Here is a 16,014-nt window from a genome sequence, read left to right on the forward strand (position 1 = left end):
ATCCAAACTGATTATTCTTAGATTAGGGCTAGGATGAAGTGCAATCCCCAAATTCACTCATACCTCTCTGGTTTATATATGCCTCTTTTGCCTTAGAGGCATCGTTCTAGGAAGTTCCCAGTATCCTCAGGTGAAGGCCAAACCCACAAGGAGACATCATCAGGCTATGACCTGATTCACAGGCTAGACTCCATACCTACACTTATTTATCAAATTGACATGAAACAATGTAACTACCACAATAGTTCATTGTTCTCTTTAGTTAAATTTGTGTGGTTATTGTAAATGGTATTTATTTCTTAATGTGTTTTTCATAGTTTTCTTACCTGGCATACAGGAATTCATTTGATTTCTGCTTATTAATTTTATATCCTGCTACCTTGCCAAATTCCTTGATCATTTCCAGCAGTATTTTTATGGAGACTTTGGGTTTTCTATATGTAGGATCATATCACCTAAAATTGGGAAAGTTTCACTTCTATTTGCATTGCCATGATTTCTTTTTGATGTCTGGTGGCTCTAGCTAAAACTTACAGCACAATGTTGAATAAGAATGGCAATAGTGGACATCCTTGCCTGGTCCCAGTTTTCAGTGGGAATGTTACTAGTCTTTCCCCATTGAGCATTATGTTGGCTGTTGGTTTCTCATAGATGGCTTTTAATATGCTGAGGAATTTTCCTTCTATTCCTATTTTGTTGAGTATTTTGAACAGAGATTGGTGTTGAATATTGTCCAATGTCTTTTCTGCATCTATTGTTACTCAGACCATTTATGTGGTGCATTACATTGATTGTTTTTAAAAAATTGAACCATCTCTGCAAACCTGGAATGAATCCTGCTTGGTCATAGTAAATTAATTTTTGATATGTTGCTGGCCAGGATTTTGTTGAGGATTTTTGCACCTATGTTCGTGTGGGATAATGATCTATATTTTTCAGACTTTGTGGGTCTTTGGCTGGTTTGGGTAACAAAAATGCCGGCTTCATAGAATGAGTTTGGAGGTTCATTATCTTTTCCCATGTCCTGGAAGAGTGTGTCATATTGGTGTCAGATCTTCTTTGCATGTTTGGTAGAATTCCTTTGTGAAATGGTCTAGTCCTGGGTTATTTTGGGTTGGTGGTTTCTGAATGACCTGCTCCATTGCTTCCTTTGTTTTGGGTCTGCTGAGTTCTTCAATATCTGTCCGCATTAATTTGAGTGGGTGATGTGTTTCCAGGTATCTGTCCATTTCTTCTAGATTGCTGAATTTTTTTGAGTACAGTTTTTCCTAGAAATGTGTTACTGCTCTTTTTATGTCACTAAGATCTGCGGTAAAGTCACTGGTTTAATTTCTTCTGTGTATTTGCATCTTTTCTTTCTTTTTTTTTATTACCTTTTTAAGTTTTCCTGTCTACTTTGTTAATCTTTTCAAAGAACTAGTTTCTTGTCTTATTGATTTTTTCTTTGTTTTCCATATAATTTGTTTCTGTTTTGATACTTATGATCTCTTTCCTTCCTTGATTGGAGGATGGAAAGAGATCATACAAATTCCTCCAGTACTCTGTGTACATCACTCCTTTGTCTTCTTGCCTGCATGGTTTCTGCTGAGAAATCTGCGGTTATTCCAATTGCCACCCTTTGTATGAACATTTTTTCCCTGTGCCTTCTCTTAGAATTTTTTCCTTGTCATTGATGTCAGACATCTTGACTACAATATGCAAGGGGTTGGGTGGTGAGGAGATCCTTATGAGATCTTTCCTGCCTGGGGTTCCCTCAGCTTCCTGAATAATTATCTTGTCCTCCTTCAGACATTGAGAAAAGCTCTCTTGCAGAACCTCTTGAAATTGTCTATGTGGATTTCTTGGCTTCTCCATCTCCTGGAATCCTTATAAGACACAGGTTGTTCCTTTTAATTATGCCACAAATGTTCTCACGTTCTTCTCTCTTTTGAATTTTTTCTTATCTGTTACTCTTTTAAGTTGGAATATATAGATTTGTCTGCTGACCCACTAATTCAGGTTTCCATTGCTTCAATTCTGTTTTTCTGTTCCTTTATAGTGTTGTTTAGTTCTGCCATTTTAATGTTAAAGTTTTGTGTTTCTGTTGACAGTTTTCTTCTACAGAACGTAGTGAGGTTACCAGATTTTCTATTGTTTCACTTTTTCTCTCAGACTCTTCCTTCCACTGTTGAAGGAGTGCCATCAACATTCTTTGGAATTCGTTTTGGTAAATTCGTAGCCTGTTCAATATCAGGCATTATATTTAGGTCTGGTTGGTACTGAGTTATTTGTTTCTGTTTCTCTTACTCTTTGTGTGTGCACCAATATCTTCTGTTGTTTGGCTGACATCTTGGAGTCCCTATCAGGGGTGTTAGGCAAGTGGTCTTTGTGGGAGTGGTTAAATCGTATGTGATGCAATAGAGGGGTGATGGACAATTTGTATTAAGTATATGGGGGAAAGTATTAGATTAGGTATTAGGGCAGCATTTAGAGAGTAGGGGAGGAAGTGTTGAGGGGGTAAGTGAAAGGGACAGTAGGTAAAATAAGAAATTGGAGAGATAGGGTAGCATTATTTGGTAAGTTAAAGGGAGGGATCATAGCCCCCCAAAGAGCCTGCTTGCAGCACTGAAGGAATGCATGCTAATACTTGATAGACAGAAACTTGGGTTTTTTAATGTAGGACTAGTGTCATCTTTTGGTTTAACGAGGGTGAAAAGGACAACACAGCTTTGATAAGAAAGGTGATGGTAAAGAATAGGTTAATAGTGTTATGAAGTAAAACTTCAGATAATTAGATTAAAGGAAGGAAAGTTAAAGGAGAAGACAAGAGACTAAAGTTTTAAGAATCCTAATGGAAAAAGCAATACTAGCATAAGACACAGAAGAGTTGTTAATGTATGCTTGTTTGGGATCTAAACATTGCTCAGTAGCTTATTCTCTGTTGTGGTTGCAAACTTCTGATTAGCTGGTGTGTTAAAGAAATTGAAAATAAATAAGTTAATTTGAAAGGCAAAAGGTAAAGTAATAATCGATCTATCTATCTCCCTCACTCCGTTCATATACTCACAAATGGGTAAGTCCTGATGACTTTTTAAGAATAATGTACAACTTTGTAAAGAGGGGAAAAGTATAGGAGTGTCAGCACACAGAGCAACAGTTACAGGACAAGGAGCCACTGGGTCCCACACTTTGTACTGGGGGCAGGGACAGCAGGACTGCTTGGATCAGAGAGGTCTCTTGTGCAGTTGAGAACAGTGTTTCATGGTACATTGTTTTGCCACCTTGTGATCTTGTAGGCTGTCAGAGAAGGGATAAGACTGAGACTAGGGAGATGCCAATCCCTCTTTTTTTAAAAAAATCTTTTTATTGGGGCTCATAAGGCTCTTATCACAATCTGTACATACATCAATTGAGCAAAGCACCCTTATACATTCGTTGCACTCATCACTCTCATAATTCACCTTCCACTTGGGTTCCTGGAATCAGCTCAGTTTCCCTTTTTTCCCCCCATCCCCCTCCCTCCCCGATCCCACCTCTGGTCCCTTGATAGTTTATAAATAATTATTATATCTTATCTTACACTCCCCGGCATCTCCCCTCACCCACCTCCCCATTGCCCATCTCCCAGAGAGGAGGTTACACATAGATCTTCGAAATCGGTTCTCCCTTTCTACATGCCCTTCCCTCCTGGTATCGCCACTTCCACCGCTGGTGTTGAGGGGTTCGTCTGTCCTAGATTCCCTGTGCCTCCAGATCCCCACTGCACCGCTGGACTTCATCTGGTATAACCAGGTCCGCAAGGCAAGGTAGAATTGGGGTCATGATGATTGGGAGGGGAGGAAGCGTTCAGGAACTAGAGAAAGGTTTTGAGTTTCATTGTTGCTCCACTGAAGCCTGAGTGGCCCATCTCCTCCTCACTATCCCTCTGGAAGGGGTGTCTAGCTGTCTACAGGTGGGCATTGGGTCCCCATCATGCACTCCCCCTCTTTCACAGTGATGTGATTCTCACCACCACCCCACCTTTGTTGTTGGAGACCTGGTCTCCTCTGTCCTTCATGGTCACCTATGTTGGTATGCTGCTTCCATGTGGGCTCGGTTGCTTCTGGGCTAGATGGCCACTTGTTTGCTTTCAAGCCTTTAAGTCCCCAGACGCTCTATCTCTCAGTAGCTGGGCACCATCAGCCTTCTACACCACACTTGCTTATGCACACCTTCGTCTTCAGCGATTATGTGAGGAAGGTGATTACACAATGATTGTTTTTGTTATCTTTGTATCTGCTACATGGTCCATTCAACACCTTGTATTCACTTAGGCCGTGTGCTTCTTCTCTGTGGGCTTGGTTGCTTCTGAGCTAGATGGCCGCTTATTTGCCTTCAAGCCTTTAAGACCCCAGATACTATATCTTTTTGATAGCCGGGCACCATAGATTAGATTAGATTCAATCCTTGTATCACACAGTTTGATGTGTGGACTTAGTTGATGCCTCACTTCGATGACTGCTTGTTTGAAAACAAGCCTTTAAAACTCCAGGTACTATTCTTCCTAATAGCTGGACATCATCTAGTTTCTTCACCACACTTTGCTATAGCACACATACCTTCAGTGAAGTCCTCTTTTCATGAGGTTGAAGATCAACCAGGGCCATGTTATCGGAACGTATTGTTCTTAGATTAGGGCTAGAATTAAGTGCAATCCTCACATTCATTCAGGCCTCTATGGTTTATACATGCCTCTTGTTTGCCTTAGAGGTATCATTGCCATTTTATGTTAGAGAACATTAGTAATCATCCCCTTGGGGTATTACTGCCACCACCATCAAGTTAATGCCAACACAGAGACATCCTTTAAGGAAGGGTAGAACTACCAAATTAATACATGCCATAAGGAAGCAAGGAAAACATTAAAATAGAAAGTATAAGGTAGTTTCAGACCACCGTTCGTTGGGTACCCCCAAGGCAAGTTTTTGAACCAAAGGTCAACATCTGTCAGTCCTGTGAGCTTGGTTTTGTGGTAATCTGATTCTTCTCACACTAGGGAGTCTCAGATTTAAGTCCACTGGTTACAGGTGAATTTAAGGTAAAGCCTAGAGAGTTTAAAACTGAAAATATTAAAGAATTCAAAATGGAAATCACTTATTCTGAATGCTGACTATGAACTGGAATCACTTGGAGAGCATTTAAAAATATTGATACTTGGTTGCCAAACCAGTTATTCTCATTTAATTGTTCTGTCGTGAGCCTTGTGTATCTTTCTAATCATTTGCACTCCTTTGTTGTTATTGTTAGGTGCCATCAAGTCAGTTCTGACTCAAAGAGAGTGACCCTATGTACCAAAACAAACAAACAAACACAAAACCCACTGGCTGTTCCTGAGCCACTCTGTCAATCCATCCCATTGAGTCTTCCTCTTTTCCTCTATCCTTATACTTTATCAAGCATGATGCCCTTTTCCAGGGACTAGTTTCTCCTGAAAACATGTCCAAAGGATATGAATAATATCCTTTGTTACCTCGAAGGAGCCTTCTGGCTTTACTTCTTCTATGACAGAACTGTTTGTTCTTTTGGCAGACTCAGATGCTTTCAAATTCTTCGTTGGCACTATGATTTAAATACACAGATTCATCTCTGATCTTCCTTATTCAATTCCCAACTTTCACATGCATATGACACAACTGAAAATACCACGGCTTTCATTAGGTGTACCCTAGCTCTTAAAGTGAAATCCTTGTTCTTCAAAACTTTAAAGAGATTGTGTACAACAGATTTATCTAATGCAATGTGTTCTTTGATATCTTGACTGCTACCTCCATGAATATTGATTGTAGATTCAAGCAAGATTAAATCCTTGACATCTTTAACCTTTTCTCCATTTATCTTGATGTTGCCTATTGGTCCAGCTGTAAGGAGTTTTGTTTTCTTTGCACTGAGGTGTAATCCACACCAAAAGCTGCAGTCCTTCATCTTTATCAGCAAGTGCTTCACGTCCTCCCCACTTTTAGCAAGCAAGAATATGTCATCTCCTCCAATCCTGTTGCTACTTCCTTTAGCTTTTATTTTGATTATTTGCTTGGAAATTGAATTCTTATTTTGAGAGGACACAACCCTAACAAGCACATTTCCTGATTTAAAACCATGTATTATCCTTTGTTCATTGAGAACAGCGGTTCTCCACCTGTGGGTCGCGACCCCTTTGGGAGTCAATTGACCCTTTCACAGGGGTCACCCAACTCATAACAGTAGCAAATTTACAGTTATGAAGTAGCAACAAAAATAATGTTATGGTTGGGGGTTCCTCACAACATTAAGAACTGTATTAAAGGGTTGTGGTGTTAGAAGGTTGAGAACCACTGATTTAGAAGAATTGCCTCTTGGTCCATGTACACATTCCACATTAGTATGAGGAAGTGTTCTGGAATTCCCATTCTTCTCAATGCTATCCATAAATTGTCATAATCCACAGGGTTGGAAGATTTTGCATAGTCAGTAAAGCACAAACGTTTGTTTCCAGTACACTCTCCTTCCAGCCAGTCTGCAGCCAACAGCAATGATATTGTTTGTTTCATGTTCTTATCTGAACCTGACTTGGCAAACTCTGTCAAAGTTCTGCTGCCACTGTTGCTGAATAATCCAGCAAGCTTTCACTTGAAATTGTTTGGTAATTTCTGTATTCTGTTGGGTCATCTTTTGGGGACCCAAATAGGGGCACCGAGTTGGTTAGTTTATTGTGCCAACCTGGCCGATAAACACATGTGGGATTATGAAGGGAGGAGGGATAAATGGCTCGGTTAGCCTCGCCTTTCCCGCTCTCATGTCTCTTGCTTTGTGGTGGTTGGACTAGGGTGCAGCTGCCTTAGCCATTTCCATGCTTCAGCTAGAAAGGCTGACTTCCTGCAAGACATCCCCGAGGAAAAGCCACATGGACCTACCCCGATGCAGCCCTGGGTGCTGGAGCAGCTGTGTGAAAACTCCTGCCAGCGCTAAGATGTTTACACATTCACTGACCCGGCTTTCCTCCTGCAGTCGGCATCATTGCATGTGTTTTGTGAGATGAAGGAGGACTTTGTGGATTGGTGTTGGACATATGGGTTAATGTTGGACTTGTGGACTTGGGCAGCACTGGGTTGGGATGTTTTCTTGATGAACACTTAACCTTTATATAAAACTCTCTCTTATACATGGGTTTTTGTGGATTTGTTTCTCTAAAGCACCCAGACTAACACAGGCAGGGACCCAAACAAGGACCCTGGGGGGCAGTGGATTATTGAATGTGGTTCTTCGACCCCAAATCTTTGTAACTTCTGTCAGATGGCCTTTCCCTGCCCAGGTCTGGGTCAGAAGGTGTGAGGGAGGGAGGGAGGGAGGGAGGGAGGGAGGAGTCACTGATAGGATTCTCCTGCGAGTTATTGTTAAAAGAATGTATTGAATTGCCATTCTGCTCATTAGAGTATGAGCCCTCTGAAAATAGTAGGGGGGAATTTTACTACCAGCAAGATCCAGGAGTGAAGCATATTCTCCGGACCTTGAAATCCCTGTTCAGTGAACCTCCTGAATCCAGAAGACGGCTGTGTGAGTAGAGGAGTAGCAGCAGAAGCAGCAGCCAGTGTGGACTTTTCAGTTCACAGAACAAAGAGAGCCGAGTGCTTTGGGGCACGATGCTGGCTTGTGAAGTGAGGTGCCTCTGGGCACTTTATTGGGTGAGGTGTACTTACAGATCCACAAAGGAATAGCTGAGTGAGGTCAGAGGTGGCTTACTGGAGGAGGGTGCCTCTGAGCACTTGTTTCAGGAAGCATGGCATCTGTAATGCATTAATTCATATTCTTTGTTTTATTTTTCTGGGTTTTAGTATCCATTGCAACGGTTACACAGTAACTCACATACAGAATGCATGATTAAATGGCTTATTGAGGAAGTTAACAATTTGTAAGTCAGTGAGACATTCTCACCGTTGAGTTGCTTATCAAGACACACGATAAAGTTATGTCCAGGATCCTAATAAATGTCAAATCACTTTGCGATAAGCCTCAACATGAGTGCTTTCGGCTCAAGTTCCCTGGCTCCACAAACCTGGCTTCCTCGGTGAAATGCTGAGGGACACCTCAGTCCAGTGGGAAACTCTCAGCCCAATAGCATTCAGCTCTACTCCCAGGGGCCAGCAAGTCCAACTCCCCCAATTCAGAGTTGAATCAACCAGCTACACAAGCAGGTCTCTTGCACAAAGGCAACAAGCCAGCCTCGCCTCCCGCACAAAAGCACTCAGCATTGCTTGCTCTGTGGGCTGGGGAGTGCATCACTTTGTTCTACGGTCTGACTTCTGGTTCTGCTGCTGCTGTTTCTGCTCTGATGTTGTGGCTGTCATGTGGATCCAGCAGGTTCACTGCACAAGCATGCAGAGGACACGCTCCATCCCTAGCTCTTGTTGATACTGAAGTGCCTCTTTTGGCTTCTCAGAAGTCTCATTTTATGCATAGCAGCTTTGCACCCCGGCTATGTAATTGGGAATTCTGTTCCCAATTACTCACGGCAGAGTATGCTCAGTATCTTCCCATACCTTCTTACCGGGATAGATCATTCAGTGGGAGTTAGAGACTGGCCAGATGAGCCACATTAACCAGTTCACTGCCCCTGAAGCAGCCACACAAGAAAGGTTTTTGTGGAAGAGTAGAGCCAGTATGTACCCAGTGCCCAAGGGAACATCAGAAGACATGCCCCTGGACATAGATGCTTTCAAATTTTACCGTTCTGATGTTTAATTTCGGAGATGGGAAATTTTTCCAACTGGATAAGCTCTTTGACTGCTACCAGAGTGAAAATAAGAGATACTCTCAGTCTCATCGACACTTCCAAAATACTTCACTACTTCTGCTCTCTCGTGCTGTTCATTGAGCAAAGTGCTTCTCTTTACTTGTCCAGCTTGTTCTTCTTATATTTCATCTTTTCCTCAGACAGTAACATCATTCCGAAGTAAAATTAAAAATGGAGACAAAAAGATGTGTTAGGAAAAGAAGAAACAGGATTCATGTCCGGTTCTTGACCTTGTGCTGCACACTGATCAAATGAGAAACAGCTCTGCCTTTGTGGACTAAAGCCTCTTACACAGGAGACCCGAGGCGGAAGTTATAAGTTGCACATTTGAGTGTCCTAATTATTCAAAGCTTCAGCTTTCTTTAATTTTATTCCAAACAATTTTCCTGGGGATGAGGAGCACCAATGGAACTGTATGAACCATTGGACCGCTTGCTGGAGAAGCTGGACATAGATACTGTGAAAAAAAACAAAACACGGATGGAAAGACTGCATCCGCCATGAAACGTGTCATCGGGAAATGACTGTTCGGGAAGGGGGGTTGCCAATATTCCCTTTCCAACGGAGGACCTAAGTACTTGCTTTCTCTGCTGCCACATACAATGTGTTCCCATGGATACCGTTTACTCATCGGAAACCACTAAACCAGTGAGAATAAAAAGTATGCTTTTCAGATTGCCCTGATTAGCTAAATGCCAACTGTTAAATTAGAGATATTTAGGTGATAAAAAACTTCGGGAGTTGAATGCAGCCTCAAAATTCAATGAAGTCCTAATTATTTACTTTGATAATTACCTAAATAAAATGTTGTCTTTACAGGTGAAGCCACTGCTTAGGGAAAATGAATGTTAACAGTTTTGTTTTGAGTTAGTCATATTTTGACATGGAAACAAGCATGTGGTTTTCAATAGCATGAACAGCGAGCAAAGGAAAAGCTCATTTCATTTTTAGGCAATTGACTCTAGAATATGTTTCATTTTCAAGCTATTTTACAGTAAGAATGGAAAGATATCCTCATATATCACCTTGATATCACCTTGACTGAGTTATTATCCCAATCTCAACCTAAATTGCAGTTTTTTTCAGGGTATAATTGGGATCATGTGTTTTCTCACCTCCCTTTGTTGCTTCACTGATTGAGAAGCAAGGGGGAAATTGAAATGTTGGATTTTCAGCACCTCTGGATCAAGTGGAGCACAGGGAAGATATAGCGGTGCCATAAACATAAGAATAAGTTTCAAAAAAAGCCTGGTGAGAAGGGGAACTGGATTATACTTAACAGTGGCTGCTTATAGAAATGAGCGGTTGTATCAGAAGAGAAATTTTCAGAAGGCAGAAGAAAATAATCTGGGTACATCTTGAGGAGATAAAAATGAGAAGGAAGCAATATGTAAAATGGTTCCATATTCTGTGATGTTGCTTTCTTCCATAAGCCTCCGGCTTTTGGAGAAGGGAGAGTAAAGGAAACAGCCCACAAATCAACAATAACTGACTTTGAATCACAGGCGACTGAGAACCTGGGCCTTCAGCTGGGTTTTGAAATGGAGTTTGAGTGCTGTATATTTGAAAGATACAAGTATTTGTATTAAGCATAGACTCATAAGATGTAGAACAAAAAAAAGATGTAGAACAGATCATAAGAATAATGACACATATATTTGTATAATTAAATATGCATCACATAGAGAGGTTTAAAGGAAATTGCACACAGAATTTGGAGGCTGGCAAGTCCAAAGTGCTTAAAGTTAAAGGACAGGCTACAGATGCTAGCATTTTTTGAATCCATTTGATAGGCAGAATTGAAAAATCCAACAGGGTACTTGTCTTGAGACAAATTCCTTTTCTTCTTGGAAAATTCAGCTTTTGTTTTTAAAGCTTTCAAGTCAAACTTAAATTATTGTTTGGGTTTAAGAAGACGTTGGGGAGATGTTTGGGTTTAGATTGAAAGATTATCTCGGGCAAGGTTTTCAGGAGTTCATTCAGCCTCCAGAGTTCAAAAATCATTTGATTCTATGAGAATTTGAAATCTTACTTCAAGTTAACTTTTTTAACTTTTTCCAAAATTGTGATTCCATGGAGTTATAATACAGGCAATCCCTTTTAAACTAAACAAAACTCATTGCTATCAAGTAGATGTTGACTCCTAAAGACCCCATGGGCCAGGATAGAACTGTATCTGTGGGTTCCCAAGAGCCTTCCTGGTGCAGTGGTTTGGGTTGGGCTGTGATCCTGAAGGTCAGCTGTTTGAAACCATCAGTGCTCTGCAAGGCTTTCTATTCCCAAACACAGTTACAGTCTTGGGAAGAGGTAGTGCCCTACTATTACGTATACCACCTACAGCAAACTACATTTAAGACTGTCCTGGTGAGGGTATATATTACATCTTCTGAGGAGAAAGTGATGGGCAAAAGTAGATGCAGTGAATATGGGAAAATGTGAATATGCTCTAAGCATTTTGATAAGGATAATTTAATGGAAGAGATTAAGGCAAGAACGTAGAATGTAGATCTTGCTGTTACCAATGCGGAACAGCTCATTGATGAAGAAGTAGAACCCAATGCACATATCAGAAAATTTAAGGATTTGGGAAAGGGAAAAATATGAGGAAAATTGTCAAAAAATTCTACAGTCCAAGGATTAGCTGGAGTATTTTCTGAACTAACCCTGGAGTTTCAATCCTTGTTTTTAACAAGGACTCTAATACTAATTGTTTTGCTAAAGACATTAGGCGGATTCAGGAAACAGGGAGATGTTGCCATGAACTATATGAAGAAAACACAAAACAAAAATGAAATAGACCAATTAGTTCTCACTAATTTTCTGATTAGAAATGTCTTCCCCATTCCTACGGGTAATCCAGAAGGTCCAGAACCTTCAATATATTGACAAAATGCCACCATGGCCAGACTCTTTGTTAGAGTGAAATTTGGACATCTGAGTATTTTTCATTTACTGATGGATTGAAACTATCTGTAACTTCACATACACAGTATTTCCAGTTTCACCCCAAACAAATAAATATTGGATTATAAAGATATTGGTTATAAAAGGAAATAATAATGAAAACTAAAAGGAAAAATACCTAATTGTTTTATGTCAGAACTGATTTACTATGTAGTCATTGGGACAATGCCTTGTAAACTGAAGAATCCCTGTATTCCATTTTAAATCACGTGAAGAACCAGAGAGTGGTTGAAATAATACAAAGGAAATAACTGCAAGAAATTATGCTAAGTTATAAAAGCAACCCCCGGCTCCTGAAAGGGCTGTTATTAACCAAATGTATAATTTGTGTTTTCTTTGCAGCTCCCTTTGCCCAGTAATTTAAAATTCTTGCCAAGTACATATTGTATAAAATGAGTAATCTGAAATATTGAAGTACTCTGTGTGTTCTACTATCCAGTTGGATTTCTCTGGTAGCAAACAGACTCATCCTCGGGGAAAGCTGACCCCAAATTCAAAACAGCTTTTAGGGACTTTTCAGTAGGAAGAGTACCTGGCAGAGAGCCTATGGTTTGCTACTGTCTTCACATTTACTTCTGAAAACTTTCAGGGAAAAAAAGTAATAGAAAAAGCAAACTAAATAATAAGGATATTTATTATGCTGCATAGGGAGAAGCCGAGAACAAAGAAGTTTCAAGTTTGGTCAATAGATCGATGTTGTCAAATACTCAGACTGAGGTTTATTATTTTTGACTTTCCCTTCATGACTATACTATATAGAATCGGCCTCCGACTCAGTACAAAGCAAAGCAAAACTAAAAAGCTACCTAGTTTTGCATGTAACCAAGTGGGTTGAGTCATTGTGATCCAAACGGGTTTCACTGGCAAATTTTTAGAAGTAGAGAGTTAAGTCTTTCTTCCTAGTCTAGAAGGTCCACTGACACCTAGCCAATATCATAGTAACATAGCAGCAGGTGGTATCTGTAAAAGGTGCACTGGCTAGCAATTGATCATGGATGATGAGAATTCTACTTGTCTTGTCCGAGCTGCATGACACCACAGTCTTTGGAGAGAAACCTATCTGGCCACCATTTCTTAATAGCACTAAGTGAATAATTTGATTCATCTCTCTATAAAGGGTCACACTCGGGCAACTCTCTGATTAGTCTTCTCATAAGACAGAGTATGAGTTCCCATTGTTCAAGGTTATTATTTCTAAGTAGATTGTAAACCACCGGCCTTTGAATGTTATTAAGATTTGAGATTTGGCCTTGTTCTTAATGACTAAATTTTCTGTTATAGGACAATCATCTGTTAAGGCAGTTCTGCAAGGGAGTATGACCTCTATCCCATTTTTATATGTATTGTTTCCACGTACACTAATTGGAAAATTGAAGCCCGAAACACTTGTAATTGAGTAAGAGATATAGTGAAGAGCCAAGATATTATATGGTGAAGAAAAGGGGACAAAAGAGAGGTTAATAAGGTCTGGTTCGTATAAGTGGAGTTTGTGAAGAAACACATCTTGACATTTGGGTTGCAAGAGGAGCAGGATTCCAAAGAAAAGTGGTTTATTGAACTCCTCTGGCCTCTTGAACCATGCCTGATGAGTCTAAGTGTGTGAGTAGACAAACCTGCAGATATAAGTGAATTTTGCATAAGACAAACTCTTTAATTCTCATCTATTCTGGGACAGGAACAAGGATTCAAAGAGGTTTACATTAAATGATGAGAATTGATGCTGATGCTGGGTAAGGATAAATGCCCATAGTTTAGGGTCTGTATGCAATGAGTGCTTTTGTCTGTATGATAGATCCTCCTCACTTTCTTCTCTATCCAACAGAAGCTGCCTTTCTGTTCACAGAGGCGGTTCTTAACAGACTGGAAATAATATGTTTTCCCACAATCCTGATAAATTGGGTTTCCTGTTGTCAGTGCAGCAACATCCACCTAGTTAGGAAACAAGGTAATAAAACTGAGCAACAAAAAAGATTTGCATAGTGGTAAACCCATGAGCCTATTTCAGAGGTGGCTATAGAGGAAAACATACAAGGAAGAAATTCTCCAAGGAGTTGGGCAGAGACCACAGAAAACAAAGGAGAAGAGATTATTCTCTGAGGAAGAACAGAGTCTATTGGAAGTAGTCCACTCTACTAGAGCAGACCATATGGTTTCCTAGCATCCATGATACTCTGCATAATGACCACCACTTTCTGTCACATTGTCAGACTGGGGGCTTACATGTTGCTGTGACGCTGAGAGGTACATCACTGGTAATTTGAATGCCAGTAGGGTCACCCAGGTCTCAGCAAGTGTCAGCAGAGCTTCCAGACCAAGAAAAGACTACAAAGAAGTAATAGTCTGTCCACTTCTTAGGAATCAGCCACTGAAAACCTTATGGATATCAGTAGGATATAATCAGATATTACAAACCTCATGAAGAGCAGTAGGTCACTGACAAATTACAGTGAAGTTAAAGCAGACGGAGGGACTGTTAAGAACGTAGTGTCAAGCCAAAACAAAATTTGTCATTAGCATGCCAAAGAAAGAAAGAAAAATGGCAGCCCAATTTTCCACATATTAAAGAGTCAATAAAAATGCAAATAACATAGTAAATTTGTCTCTTTACCTTGATAGAGTCTTGAAGTTTTCTGCTAGATCTAAACTTGGTTTGTAGGTCAAAAGAGTTTCTAAAATATTATGAAATGGTGGATGGAGTGTTGTCTGCATTTGAATAGAAAGATGTTACACCCTATATGGGAGGATATGCACACACACACGTGCACATTTTGAGTATTCTTCCACTTTTATTCAGCTGTGTCCGTGTTCACCTGTTTTTCATGGATAATATCATAAATAAGATTACTGCTATTCTTAACATGTTCCCTAATATATAAACCACATTAAAACAAATTCACATTTTAAGAAAAAGCATCATAGCAGGGTTAACTCTATTCCAACAGTTAAGCATTATTTTTCCTTATGGCAAGATATTTGAGTAAAAGCAATCCCATTTATCAATCTAATAGTTTTTTTTACAGTATTTCACTTTCCAGAAAATATCTAGGTAGAAGCCATAAAAACTAATGATGCAGGTTGTAGATTCTGATTTAGATGGTTACATAGCATTGCTTCCATGCTGCTTGCTTCCTTGAAATCACGGTTACAGACACATTTTCTCATATTATACAGACGCAGCTTAAATATAGGTTTGCAGTGGTGTTGCTGTGAGTTTAAAAGGCATCTTTGCCCTAAATCGCGTTTTTCCTAAGATAAATAAATTTAATCACACAACAAAAGTGGGGGTGGGGGGTTGGGGTGATCCATTGTTAGTTGGCAGAATGCAGGTATGCATGGTTCGCATTTTCCTTTCAAGTCTGATTACCACGCAGTTCTAATTCAACCTAGAGCAATGCATTTTAAGGTGAACTTTGTAAATATTGAATATCAAAATGGTTTTGTTTAAATTTTTTCATTGATCACTCTCATCAAGTCAATTTTGATTCAGTTTCACTCAGAGTGATCTATGGGGACTCTAAGACTGGAAATCGTTATGAGAGTAGACAGCCTCATCTTTCTCCGGAAGGGTGGCTGGAGGGTTTGACTTAGCAATGTTACATTTGGCAGTCTTATGCTTGCCCAACAGTACCACGGGCACGCCTTTTTTTAATTTAGTATTATGTAAATATTATTATTTAAATCACTACTTTTTCATCAGTGTGCTGGAGAGATACTGAATTTAAGCATAACATATGTTTAAATATAAAATAACATATGAAATAAATATAAAATACAATATAAAAACCCTCCATAATTTTAGCCTTTAATGATTAACTTTAAGTTAAAACTGAAAATTCTATGGCAAAAAGTATGATTAAAAAATAGAGTTATTGTATAGTCATCGCAGGTTAAATCCAGTCAGTATCTATAACAATTCTAATTTGTATGCACTTAATAACTTGGCTTCAAATTATATAAGGTCCAAATTGATGGAAGTGAAGGAGAAAATATACATCTAAAATCACAATGGAGTTTTTAGCACACTCTTTTTGTTTCTGGTAGGATAAAAATGAAAAATATCTAAAAACATAGATGTTCCTTGAGCAATAACGTGTCCCTCAATCAAGTCGTGCCCATTTTAATCATTTTTGTGTGAATTTCCAACCAGCTTGTGGAAACTGGACAGTGAATAAAAAGTAACAAAGAAGAATCAATGGCTTTGAGTTAAGGCTATTTAATAAGCCAGGGAATTCCAGAAGAATAAGCTAATCTGTCTTGGGAGTAGGACA

Source organism: Tenrec ecaudatus, chromosome 3 (genome assembly GCF_050624435.1).
Source record: "Tenrec ecaudatus isolate mTenEca1 chromosome 3, mTenEca1.hap1, whole genome shotgun sequence".
Lineage (NCBI taxonomy): Eukaryota > Metazoa > Chordata > Mammalia > Afrosoricida > Tenrecidae > Tenrec > Tenrec ecaudatus.